Source organism: Amblyomma americanum, chromosome 3, assembly GCF_052857255.1.
Source record: "Amblyomma americanum isolate KBUSLIRL-KWMA chromosome 3, ASM5285725v1, whole genome shotgun sequence".
Taxonomy (NCBI): Eukaryota; Metazoa; Arthropoda; class Arachnida; order Ixodida; family Ixodidae; genus Amblyomma; species Amblyomma americanum.
Genome location: NC_135499.1, coordinates 68,038,378 through 68,051,378, shown reverse-complemented (window position 1 = coordinate 68,051,378; position 13,001 = coordinate 68,038,378). Strand labels below are relative to the sequence as shown.

General features: G+C 51.5%; 1 protein-coding gene across 1 annotated transcript in view; it reads left to right on the top strand.

Annotated features, from left to right (window-relative positions):
• The first annotated feature begins 3,198 nt into the window (after positions 1-3,198).
• The window catches only part of LOC144123801 (uncharacterized), a 46,131-nt gene continuing 36,328 nt past the window's right edge, over positions 3,199-13,001 (top strand). Inside the window, exon 1 of the mRNA XM_077656549.1 lies at positions 3,199-3,293. The gene's annotated coding sequence lies outside the window, so the exon portion shown is untranslated. The remainder of the gene's footprint in view (positions 3,294-13,001) is intronic.

Below are 13,001 nucleotides of genomic sequence, written 5' to 3'. Positions count from 1 at the left end.
ATGTAATGCGAAGGCAGGATAACCGCTGGTCTTTAAGGGTAACGGAGTGGGTTCCAAGAGAAAGTAAGCGTAGCAGGGGGCGGCAGAAGGTTAGGTGGGCGGATGAGATTAAGAAGTTTGCAGGCAAAGGGTGGATGCAGCTGGCAAAGGATAGGGTTAATTGGAGAGACATGGGAGAGGCCTTTGCCCTGCAGTGGGTGTGGTAAGGCTGATAATGATAATGAATGATGATGCTTTTAGAAAGATCCGCCTATCTTCTCTAGACGCAAATTTTGAAATTTGACGCCATCAACTACATTGTAATCTTTAGCTCACCAGGGGCTAAACAAGACATAACTAGTTTTGAAGCCTGGCAGGCGCTGCTGCGGAGCGAGGACCCCAACGCGCAACGCAAAGCAACCCGCATGGCGGCTGAGGCCGTGAAGCATCAGCTACACCGTCCTCAGCCGACGGCCTCACCTCCTGATTGGGGCTTAGGCTTCGGCCGAGCCTGAGAGGGGGTAGGGAGACCACATCCTCGCAATGTACGCCACTGCCCCAACAGATAGCGCGCGACGGCAGCGCCTCCTGCTCGTCTCGTTCGGGCGCAGTGGGGCGAAGTGGGCGGCAGGAATCACGCGGCGAGCGGCTAACAACGCAGTGCACATCCAAGGCGCGTTCACCACGAAGCTTTCTTACCTGCCGCGGTGGCTCCGTGGTTCGGACGCTTGGCTACTGATCCGGAGTTCCCGGGTCCGAACCCGACCGCAGCGGCAACGTTTTTATGGAGGCAAAACGCTAAGGCACCCGTGTGCTGTGCGATGTCAGTGCACGTTAAAGATCCCCAGGTGGTCGAAATTATTCCGGAGCATACCACTACGGCACCTCTTTCTTCCTTTCTTCGCTCACTACCTCCTGTATTCCTTCCCTTACGGAGTGGTTCAGGTATCCAACGATATGTGAGACATACTGTGCCATTTCCTTTCTCCCAAAACCAATTATTATTGTTATCACGAAGCTTTCGGATTGCTGCTCGTTCTTTCGGCGCGGAAGCTATACTGGCGTTCGTGACATCGGGTTTGTCGAGGCCGATGTGCCGACGAGCTTCGACTGCAACTTCAGTCCGGGGCGTTTCCGCAAGGCGCCTAGCAGCGCTTCTACGTGGTTTGCCGCTGCGCGACCTTCTGCATGCATGGGAATTAACCCATTACGCTATCGCATCATACCCTCAAGGCGTAGCTTGAGTGTCCCAGCCAATTTTTCGACTAGTTACGTGCACTGCAGGGAATGCTTTGCCTGCACGCTTTCGAAAGCGCAAGTACTTTCGCACGATGCAGCCAAATTTTGTTGAGCCACAGAGCGAGGGTCATCGCGTTGTGGAAATTCCAGAAACTGATATGACGGCCGGCTACGAATCCTTAATTGCAACTAGACGCCTATCTCTAAGCTTGAAAGTTTGTCATTGGAAATTAGTTAACCATCTTACTACATAGGATGATTCACCACTTTTCTGGCGTCCGCCAACCCTGGCAATACTATGCCGCAAAATCCGTATTTGTGCCTCATAAATCCTATTTTTGAAAATTACTTAGACTTTCTTGTCACGCCCGGTATACGTGCGAGCATACCGGCCATCGAATTGGGACTCCCCCCCCCCCCCCCCTCCCCCCCCGCGTGCCATCATATACATAAAATTTGGGGGCCACGCGTTCGACACAGAATGTTCGTACTGGTGCCGAATGACTTGCCATGTTCCTGAGGATAAATTTTCTAATTCAGATGAAGCTCAAATTATGTGTGGCATTCGCAAAGGCAACCTTTCCGCCCTGAAACTATGCATTACGAGGAAATTCAGACGGCCATTACGGCAGAACCGTTTGTTGCAGGGGGTTCCGGATGGTGTCAAACGATTATATTGTTGTGATGCACACATTTAAAAAATTTATTAACTGATGCAACAAGGAAATATACCGGATGTAGAGAAGGTGGCTGTAAATCGCAGTAGTAGTGCAAAACCGATGAGATAGATGGCGCTGCTTGTGTCTTAGAAATTGTTTGAGGCCAGGACGAGTTTTGCCGAAAGACATATAGAGTCAGGTACCGCGAGAGAGACACGTTGTGCGTTGCGTGCGGAGAGGAGGAGGAAACGGCTGAACACTTGAACACTTGATACTTTTCTGTAAAAGTCTTTACCCTACAGTGGAAAGGATCGTGGCGGATTTATCCAAAGCATTGGGGTTTAAGGACAGCGAAGGGAAAGTAGATTTTATCCGGGCAGAAGTAATCAAGCGAAGATTATCTGATTGATGGCTAAAATCAAGACGTGTAAGATTTCACATGTCATGGCTAGGTGGCTTGAACCGCCGAACGATTTAAAAGGTTCAGCCTTATCCATCCATCCATCCATCCATCCATCAATCCATCCATCCATCCATCCATCCATCCATCCATCCATCCATCCATCCATCCATCCATCCATCCATCCATCCATCCATCCATCCATCCATCCATCCATCCATCCATCCATACATCCATCCATCCATCCGTCCATACATCCATCCAAGTAGGGTGCCTCGATGCCAAAGCCGCCGTTGCGCTGGCATCAAGGCACCCTACTTAGAAAGAACTTTCCGGGAAAAAACATCCGCGGATGTTTGGATTTGGTCTTCTGCGCCTGCTCTTAAGTCGAACAGTGGAGCAGTGTTGGCGGACAAATTTTCAAATGTTGCAATTAAAAAATTCATCAATTACAGAGTCGAAATTTGCTTATTAAAATTAGCATCATCAAGCACTGGATTTAATTCTGAGCATTTTGACACATTTGAAACCTCTAATTAAATTTTTTTACAGTTTTCAGTAATCAGTTATTCAATTACTTACAATGATTTCATTAACTCGTCGTCGTCTATCACACAACAATCAATAACTGTAGCCACAAATTACCACGATAAGGTTTAATTACGAAGTCCCCATTATTTCCGACACCACGTGCCGACTACTACGCGACGGCTTTTCGACAAAACGAGCTGTATGCGCTGTCGCGTAATGTGTCTTAGCCCACGACTAAGAGGAGTAGAGCCACAAACGGCCGCCAGGCGTGGGCGGTTGGCTCGTGAGCGCGTGATATCAGCGTGCCGTGAAGAACACCTTGCCACGTGCTCTTCGCTTTTTTCTCGCCCTTGCTGCATAGGTGTCGCCGGCGGCGGGCTCAGTGTTGGAAGAAGGGGACAAAGAAGCTGTGTGTCGGGTGGCAGCCTTCCACAGCTAGGACTGACTACCGTTAGAAGTGGTTGCTGTCATCGTGCGTTGAAAAGGTGAGCAACTTTCACAGAGCATCCGAGCTAACCAATAGCGACGGAAGCCCAATCTCATCAGCCCGCCACATTCTCGTGGCGAATTCCAGTCGCCTAGAGCTTCTCGCTTCAACACTCGCGTTGCAGTGGGCGAGTTGGATTCAGAGCCTTGGCTCCAGTCGTTAGCTTTCCGCCGCGGTGGATCGACCCGCCGTGCCCCATGCATCCACAGTGTGCGTGCGTTTTTTTTCTGTCGTCATTTGAATTTCCCGATACCGGGCGGACTTAAATTCAGTAATGCATTTACGGTTATGGTGCTCGGCTACTTGCCCCAAAGACGCGGGTTTGGTCCCGACCACGGCGGTACTGTTTGATGGATGCGAAATGCTAGAAGCCGCCGCGGTGGCTCAGTGGTTAGGGCGCTTGGCTACAAAGACGGAGTTGCCTGGTATCCCGGCCATGGCGTCCGCGTTTCGATGGTGGCGAAACGCAATAGGCACCCGTGTGCTCAGTGATGTCAGTGCAAGTTAAAAGATACCCAGGTGGTCTAAATTATTCCGGAACCTTCCACTGCGGCACCTCTTGTTTCATTTCACTACACGTTCCTCCCTCCCTTCACGGTGCGGATAAGGTATCCATCGAGATGCGAGACAATTACTGCGCCATTTCCTTTCCTAAATAAATGGTAGAGGCCCGTGTACTGTGCAAAAATTAGCAGTGGCTTAGCTCGGCTATGCCAGGATATACCTAGCGCAAGCTGACATAGCATGGTGAGCCTTGGTTAACCATGATTGCAAGTCCAGGCTAGTCTGGTTGTCTACCTATGTTGTTGTCGCATTAGAGACGACACAAATGTGGTTGCGGCGCACGCGAGCTTGCCTTTTCAATCCTCCGACATGTTATCAGGCATGCGACGAAGCTGACGAAGCGAGTGGAGGCGAGCGCAAAGACGAGGAACGCGATGTGACTTTATACAAAACGGCGGCTACGGTGAGCTGCGCGGTGTGACATAATGCCAAATGGCATGGCGAGCTCGCAAAGCGCAGTAACCGCGTCTCCCATATCTCGGTGGACACCCGAAACGCGCCGTAAATGAAGGAATAAAGGAGGAAGAGAAGAAGAAAAAGAAAACTGAAAATTGAAATTTGTATTTTGAGGAAAGGCGCGGAGCTGCGCTGCGGAGGAACACCTGTGGCTCGGTGCTACTAGTGGCGCATGCGCAGTTGTGACTAGGGAGCGAGAGAGAGAGAGAAAGAGAGAAATATCCGTGGCCAGGAGCGCGTTGTGACGCCATGTGCCTCCTCGGAGTGCGGCCACGGAGAAATCGCAAGTTCGCGGCAAGTAAAGCTTTCGCTTTAATATATTGTAGTGGTTTTAAAAGCGACACTTTTTACTACTACACTCCTTAGCATCTTCGCCGCGTGCGCAAGTTCGCCTTGAATCGAGGAGAAGCCATGTGACATCTATGACGTGACTCATCTGCCGCCACCAAAACCTAATTTTGCTTTTGTTCCAAGCCTCACCGCGGTGGCTCAGTGGTTAGGGCGCTCCACTACTGATCCGGAGTTCCCGGGTTCGAACCCGACCGCCGCGGCTGCGTTTTTATGGAGGAAAAACGCTAAGGCGCCCGTGTGCTCTGCGATGTCAGTGCACGTTAAAGATCCCCAGGTGGTCGAAATTATTCCGGAGCCCTCCACTACGGCACATATTCTTCCTTTCTTCTTTCACCCCCTTCTTTATCCCTTCCCTTACGGCGCGGTTCAGGTGTCCAAGGATATATGAGACAGATAATGCGCCATTTCCTGTCCCCAAAACCAATTTTGTTCCAACGCAAGTGAGTGCTATGGCAACTTCTTCGGCCGTCTCTATGTTGCGGCTGCGAATAGTGACTGCCGACGCGGGGGGCGCGAAGTCCGTTGACTACTGGGGCAACCGCCGCGTCTGACTTCCCACAAGGCGCGTCCACGTAGGCGGCCTCTTCGGGTTTCACTTTCTCGAAGCGTTTTGTAAGTGCCTCGGCTCTTATTCCTCCTATAGGTATTACGCTCCGGACGCATGTTCCTCGGGATTGGGGGTATTGCTATTTTATCCGTGCATTTAGAGGGGAGGTCAGTTTTACGGTGCAGCCCGCGGTCGGTGTGCAAGCCCACCCTCTGCAGGATAGCTCTGCCAGTGGTGGTGCTGCTAAGTCTCTCTAGCTGCGCCATGCGAACAGCCTCCATGTATTATTCCCAGCTATTGTGCACCGCCATAGAGAGCAGTTTGTTTGCCGAGGGGCTCATCGGGATTCCTAGGGCATACATCTTCGGATGAGGGAGTCCATATTCCCCTTTACGTCCGCTCTTAGACATAGGAAGGGAGTGACATCGCACTCTACTAAGTACGTAAACATGTATCAGTTTTAGTAAGCTTTTCTTTTTAACGCCTCCACCCCTGAGGGAGATTTTCCTAAATATGCCTAGGACTTGCGACGCGTAGGCGTCTAGCTTTTTTATGACGACGTCGTTGTATCCGTTTTCCTGTATTAAGAATCGTAGAATCCTGATTTGCTCAACTTTAGGAATGGCTTTAACTTCCACTTTGATGTAGAATTTTGAGTCTTGATCTCTCCTGACGGATTTGTCAGCGATAGTAAAACTGCCATCTGGAATTTCATGAAAGGCTGAATCTCGCCCGAAGCGGCGAGGATCCTGGCCGGCGGAGAGCTGACCCGCGCTATCAGCTTAATATGGACCCCAGCGCGTGCGTCGGTTCCCGGCAACGAAGCGGCACATGAATTATCCCGAGCTCTCTAATTCCGGGTAACCGTGGAACCGCCGGACTGTCGGAACCTGCACGAGCGCCGCGCAAACCTATTCCGAAATCACTCAAAACTACAGACTAAACATAAAACTAGTGCCACCACCTGATAAGAAGCTAATTGAGAAGCGACCGCATGGCGACGCATACAAGTCGGAAATTTCGTTAACCTAGTATTTGCTTTCACGTCCCACCACAAGAACACGAGAACTATCTTTGTAAAACGTGCGATGAGAGGAGCACCCTCGACCACGTAATAAGGGAATGCGCTGAATCCCCCGGAGTCGAATAAAATATTGATAGCAGGGAAAGCTGGGAAGCCCTGCTGCGGAGCGAAATCCCGCTCGGCAGAGACAAGCTATCCGTCTGGCGGCTGAGGCCGCGAAGAGACAAAACCTCTTTGTTAGCCTTTAGTCGCGGAGGCTCCGGCCCCCGTCCTCCATGCCCGTGTGCTGGGGGCGCGGGAGCAACAACCAAGTCTAGCCAAGGTTTACCAGGCTTAACTTTATTGCTTTAATTCGCCTTGGTTACTTAGGTTTAGCCTGGTTAAACCTTTGCCTAATTTTTACAGCGATGGCTCTCAGGCGCCCATCCCTGGCTTGCGCGTGGCCGTCGTCGTAACCAGTGGGTGCGTTACTATCCGTGGTTACTATGCCAACCAGGGTTGGGTTATCATACAGCCTGGCACCACGTAGGATGTGTTAAGGACTTTAATAATGCCTTTATTAAAGTTGTGGTGTATCGGGCAACTAGACACGGCTTGGCGTCTGTAACGTTGCGTGCGTTCCGCACACTGGATAGGCAGTTCACCAACCCTGCCGTCCTGGAAGGTGGCAGTGAAATTAATGGTTGATCGTGAGAGGTTGGTCACCGAATGAACGCTGCGGCCTATTGCTGAACATGAAAATTGATTTTTGCGGAAAGGAATTGACACACTAACACTGATATCTCTGTGGGCACCCGAGCCGCGTAATAAAGGAAGTGGTTAAGGAGGGAATGAAAGAAGTGTCGTACTGGAGGTCTCCGAAATAATTTCGACCACCTGGGGATGTTTAATGTGCACTAACCTCGCACTGCACAAAGGCGCCTTTTGCGTTTGAAAATTTAAATTGTTTTTGGGCGCAGTATCTGTCACACATATCGAATGACACCTGAACCGCGCCTTAAGGACGACATAAAGGAGCTAGTGGAAGAAGGAAGAGAGAGGTGCCGTAGTGGAGGGCTCCGGAATAATTTCGACCACCTGGGGATCTTTAACGTGCACTGACATCGCACAGCACACGGGCGCCTTAGCGTTTTGCCTCCATAAAAACGCAGCCGCCGCGGTTGGGTTCGAACCTGGAACTCCGGCTCAGTAGCCCAGCGCCTTAACCACTGAGCCACCGCGGCGGGCTCCATCGAAACGCGGCCGGGTTCGAACTCGGGTACGCCGGCTCAGTAGAGGAGCGTCTTTACCACTGAGCAACCCCCGTGGGTGCCTATACTGCAGTACCGCGTATCTGCGGAACGTTGTCGGAGCTAATGCATGCAGCCTACATCTTTCCTCCATCGCCACGTACCTCAAAGCGCGATTGAGGCGTCCACTGTTCCAGGGAGCCAGTTATGCGCCTTCATTTCCTCAAAATCATCGGAATCTGGAACGTTGTCGACGCCAACGGCAAAGAACACAATAAACGCCGACGGTCTCTATCTTCAGTGCCGCGTTTCTGCTACAGCGCTGTGAATGCCAACACATGCAGCGCACATCTATCGCTACTGCCACGTAGGTTAAAGCGCGACTGAGGTGTCCACTCTCCCAAGAGGCTATGGTTAAGCAGCCTTGATTTGCTTTCGAAGGAAATTGAAGATTGGTTTTAATAATAATACTAATTGGTTTTGGGGGAAAGGAAATGGCGCAGTATCTGTCTCATATATCGTTGGACACCTGAACCGCGCCGTAAGGGAAGGGACAAGGGAGGGAGTGAAAGAAGAAAGGAAGAAGGAGGTGCCGTAGTGGAGGGCTCCGGAATAATTTCGACCACCTGGGGATCTTAACGTGCACTGACATCGCACAGCACACGGGCGCCTTAGCGTTTTTCCTCCATAAAAACGCAGCCGCCGCTGTTGGGTTCGAACCGGGCCGCGGCGGCTGCGTTTTTATGGAGGAAAAACGCTAAGGCGGCCGTGTGCTGTGCGATTGGTTTTGAGCAAAGGAAATGGCGCAGCAACTGTCTCACATATATCGGTGGCCATCCGAACCGTGCCGTAAGGAAGGGATAAACGTGTTTGGGCTGAATGTCGTTCAAGGCAAAATTCCAGCGTGCGCGAAAGGCGCCGCCGCTAGCCCCGTGAAACTTTCGCTTCAAGAGACAGGCAACTTTATAACATCAGGTGTCAGGAATTAGAGCAGGTGGAACTTGTGTGTATCCCAGATAGGAGCGACATCCCGGGCCCACGAAATAATGGCGAGTGGCCTTGTCTGGCTGGGTGAGGAGTTGGTCCCAGCTTTCAGCAGAGGGAGCAAGTAGGAGGGACTGTGGGGGCGGGTTATATTCGCATCCCCATAGGACGTGCGCCCGGGTGGCGGATTCTCCGTGGGTGAAAATGAAAGTTTGTTTTTGGAGAAATGAAATTCCGCTGTATCTGTCTCACATATCTATTTATTTATTTATTATACCCTCAAGGCCACTACGGCATTACAGAAGGGAGTGGTTACAAAAACGTGAAATAAATTTAACAAACTGGAGTTAATGAAACAGACAAGGCAGAAACATGACTTCTACATATACATTGTTAGCTAAGGCGTTGAGGAGAAAATAAAGATAACACAATATAAAATGTATCCTGGTTATACAATGTTAGCCAGAACGTTCCTGAATAATTGATGATTGGTGATGGTGACCGTCGAAGAACAAAGGTGATTCCATTAATTCAATGTGCGTGGTACGAATGACTGAAAAAAAGCTTTTTGTTCTGCAGAAAGGGATGCCAACCTTTTGAATGTGGTCAAGTCTCGGCGATACATACCCAGGTGGTTTGATAAGTTCGGTACAAAACTGCGGGTGATAGAATAATTTGTGAAAAGGCACAGACGAAAGATTTCGCGAAGTGATGACAAGGATAATGCTAGATTTCATGACACATGAACCACGCCGTAAGGAAAGGGAAAAAGAAGACAGTGAAAGAAGAAAGGAAGAAAGAGGCGCCGCAGTGGAGGGCTCCAGAATAATTTCGACCACATGAGGATATTTAACGTGCACTGACATCGCACAGCACACGGGCGCCTTAGCGTTTTGCTTCATCGAAACGACGCCGCCGCGGTCGGGTTCAAACCCGGGAACTCCGGATCTGTAGCCGAATGCTATAACCACTGAGCCGCCGCTGCGGGTCTCTCCGTGGTTGGAATAGGGCATTTGGGGTCGTATTCCTTGCTGGTGGTTACAGTGACAGCCTGGAGCGGCTAAGAATTGAGTGCGCCTGCAATCTGCGAAGCAGGGTGGCTTGCGCTCAGTCGAGGTCGCGGTGGGGAGACGGGAAACGGCGTCTCGTCGCTATGAAGGCTGGTGATCGCAAAAGTCTGGAGGGCTTCAGCGAGGGCGTCTGGATCCGGGGGGCCGGCCACTCGTATTGTTAATCCTCGGGAAGGTCGGTTGGCCCCCTTCGTTTCCAGAGTTGCCCGCGTGGGCGAGTACCCAGGTTAGGGTAGTTTTGCGGTCAGAAGTGCAGCCGCGCAGGATGCGTGCGGCAGGAAGGCAGATGCAGCCTCCCGAGTAATTGATTGCTCTTTTTGAGTCACTGAGGGCTGTGCGCGTACGGCGGTCAGCGATGGCCAGCGCTATCGCTGTCACGTCCACTGCTATGGGGGAAGGGGCGCGCACCGTGGCGGCGGAGATAAGGGTAGATTGCGGCGTGGTTGCACAGACCACGTAAGATGTTGCATCTTGCCTTGCCGCGTCCACGTATGTTGCGAGCTCGTCGGTACGATAGAAATCATCCAGTGTGACGGCGGCCATCGTGTCGGCCAGAGAGCATGTTCTTGGTTAGCGGTTTCACAACGAGGCGGCTTAGGATGGGGATCGCTTATTGAGTGCCTTGCCGCGTTCACGTACGTTGCGTGCTCGTCTGTACGATAGAAATCATCCAGTGTGACGGCGGCCGTCGTGTCGGCCAGAGAGCATGTTCTTGGTTAGCGGTTTCACAACGAGGCGGCTTAGGATGGGGATCGCCTATTTGGTGCCTTGCCGCGTTCACGCACGTTGCGTGCTCGTCTGTACGATAGAAATCATCCAGTGTGACGGCGGCCGTCGTGTCGGCCAGAGAGCATGTTCTTGGCTAGCAGTTTCACAACGAGGCGGCTTACGATGGGGATCGCCTATTGGGTGCCTTGCCGCGTTCACGTACGTTGCGTGCTCGTCTGTACGATAGAAATCATCCAGTGTGACGGCGGCCGTCGTGTCGGCCAGAGAGCATGTTCTTGGCTAGCGGTTTCACAACGAGGCGGCTTAGGATGGGGATCGCCTATTGGGTGCCTTGCCACGTTCACGTACATTGCGCGTTCGTCTGTACAATAGAAATCATCCAGTGTGACGGCGGCCGTCATGTCGGCCAGAGAGCATGTTCTTGGCTAGCGGTTTCACAATGAGGCGGCTTAGGATGGGGATCGCCTATTGGGTGCCTTGCCGCGTTCACGTGCGTTGCGTGCTCGTCTGTACGATAGAATCATCCAGTGTGATGGCGGCCGTCGCGTCGGCCAGGGAGCATGTTCTTGGTTAACGGTTTTACAACCAGGCGGCTATGTACGCCTGTCGGGAGGGGGGTAGTGGGATGATATCGCCTATTGGGTGCCTTGCAGCGTCCACGTACGTTGCGTGCTCGTCGGTACGATAGAAATCATCAAGTGTGATGGAGGTCGTCGTGTCGGCCAGACAGCATGTTCTTGGATGGCGATTTCACAACGAGGCGGCTATGTACGCCTTTCGGAAAGGGGGCTGTGTGGGAAAGTGATCGCCTATTGGGTTGATGTTTAGCCGGTCAAGGATGAGACGCCCGTGCTTGGATCTGGAGAGGCCATGAATCTGTGCTGTCTTTTGTGCCTCTATAAGTTTCGTAAGCTTATTGTAAATGCCAAGTTGTAGGAGGTGTGTGATGGCATATTGTGGCAACACTAGGGCAGCCTCGCACACCGATAGGATGATGCTGTTTACTGCCTCGTCATCGTTTCGGCGAAGGTGATAGTAAGGGAAGGAGAACACTACACTATCCTGGTGATGAGAACTGCCTGTGTTAACCGGCAGATATCGTCCTCCTTCATGCCTCTACGGCACGTGGAGATGGGGCGGATAAGGCCTATCAATTGGTGAGCTGTGGTGCGAAGGCGTTGTATTGCTTCTTAATTGTGTGTATTGTGCTGTACCAGCCTGCTCAAGACCCTAATGGTTTGGACGAAAGGCATTAGGTGTGTGTCGATGCGGAGCGAGATGAGCTCATGTGCTTCGGGGCGAGTCGGCGCACTCTCCTGTCACGGATGACAAGCAGATCCGATTTTGTTGGGGAGCATATGAGTCCTTTCCCCTTTACGAATGCGTGAAGGGTGCCAATGGCTCTCGGGAGAGAGCTCTAAATGTCCCCGTCTGGGTCATATTTCGTCCAGAGGATATAGTCGGCGTGTAGAGGGTGTTTTACGTGATGTATGGCGTTCAAAAGGGGGCCAGTCCACTCATGGTGGAGTTAAAGGGACACTGAGGAGAAATTGAAGTTGGCTTGTATCGATAGAATACCAGCTACTGATCACAACAACGCCGCTTTTACTGAAAACAAAGCTCTTGTAAGGTAGAAAATAGTAAGAACCAAAGTATATATATCGCCGCCACAGGCCAAACTCGCAAGTACAAGCGTGGTGACGTCGTAGGAGAAGAGACGCCACCTGGGAGGAATTTTCCTTCCTACATGGGGCTCGAATCTCTGAGGCTGACAAAGGAAGATTGCGCTGTTCCATATTGGAGTAACTTTTGTTATAAAACCGATAGTGCACTTTTATCACACAAAGAAGGCAGACAAAAGGCAACCTGAATGTTGGAAGCAAAGAAAACCGATGCTTGGCGGCGCCACAGGCGGCCAGGAGAGAGTCGATTTTTAAGGCGCTTCGCGTCTATGAGCTTTGCGTGCCCTGTGGTTTTGTTTTCGACGCGCCTCGATTTAGAAGCGCCGAACAGCAGAAGAACTCCAAGTGCCGCTTCAAGTGCTAGTTAACCTTTGAAGGAGCCTGTTATGGCTTGCCAGATGATCGCCACGGTCGATGAAAAACTATGCTGGCACGATGGTCGGTAATCGTACAAGGCAGCACTTGTGTCTTCGCACGCTCGCCCGGCCAAACATTCCCGGCTGTGGCAGTCAACTTCAAACTACTTAACGGAAATCGTTTATTAGGGACGGGAGACAAGGTACAAGGCAGTTCAGAGAAATTGCTGATGGCCTAGTTTTCGGATATACGTAGCGAAAACGCGGAGATTTCTGCATCGGAAGGGTGCATTCACTAGATATGCCTTTATTAATAAATCCTACTTGAGACGTCGTGGCGGTGTGGTAGCGTCTCTGCCTCAAACGCCGAAGGCCCTGGTTCGATTCCGAACCTCGGCACAGGATTTTTTTTTATTCAGTAAGTGGACGGGGGGCTTCAGTGGCTCCCATAGATGCCGCCACCGAATACGTTGGTTAGCAGTTAAGCGCGCCCCAGCGCGGTGGCTCAGTGGTTAGGGCGCTCGACTACTGATCCGGAGTTCCCGGGCTCGAACCCGACCGCGGCGGTTGCGTCTTTATGGAGGAAAAACGCTAAGGCGCCCGTGATCTGTGCGATGTCAGTGCACGTTAAAGATCCCCAGGTCGTCGAAATTATTCCGGAGTCCTCCACTACGGCACCTATTCTTCCTTTCTTCTTTCACTCCCTCCTATATC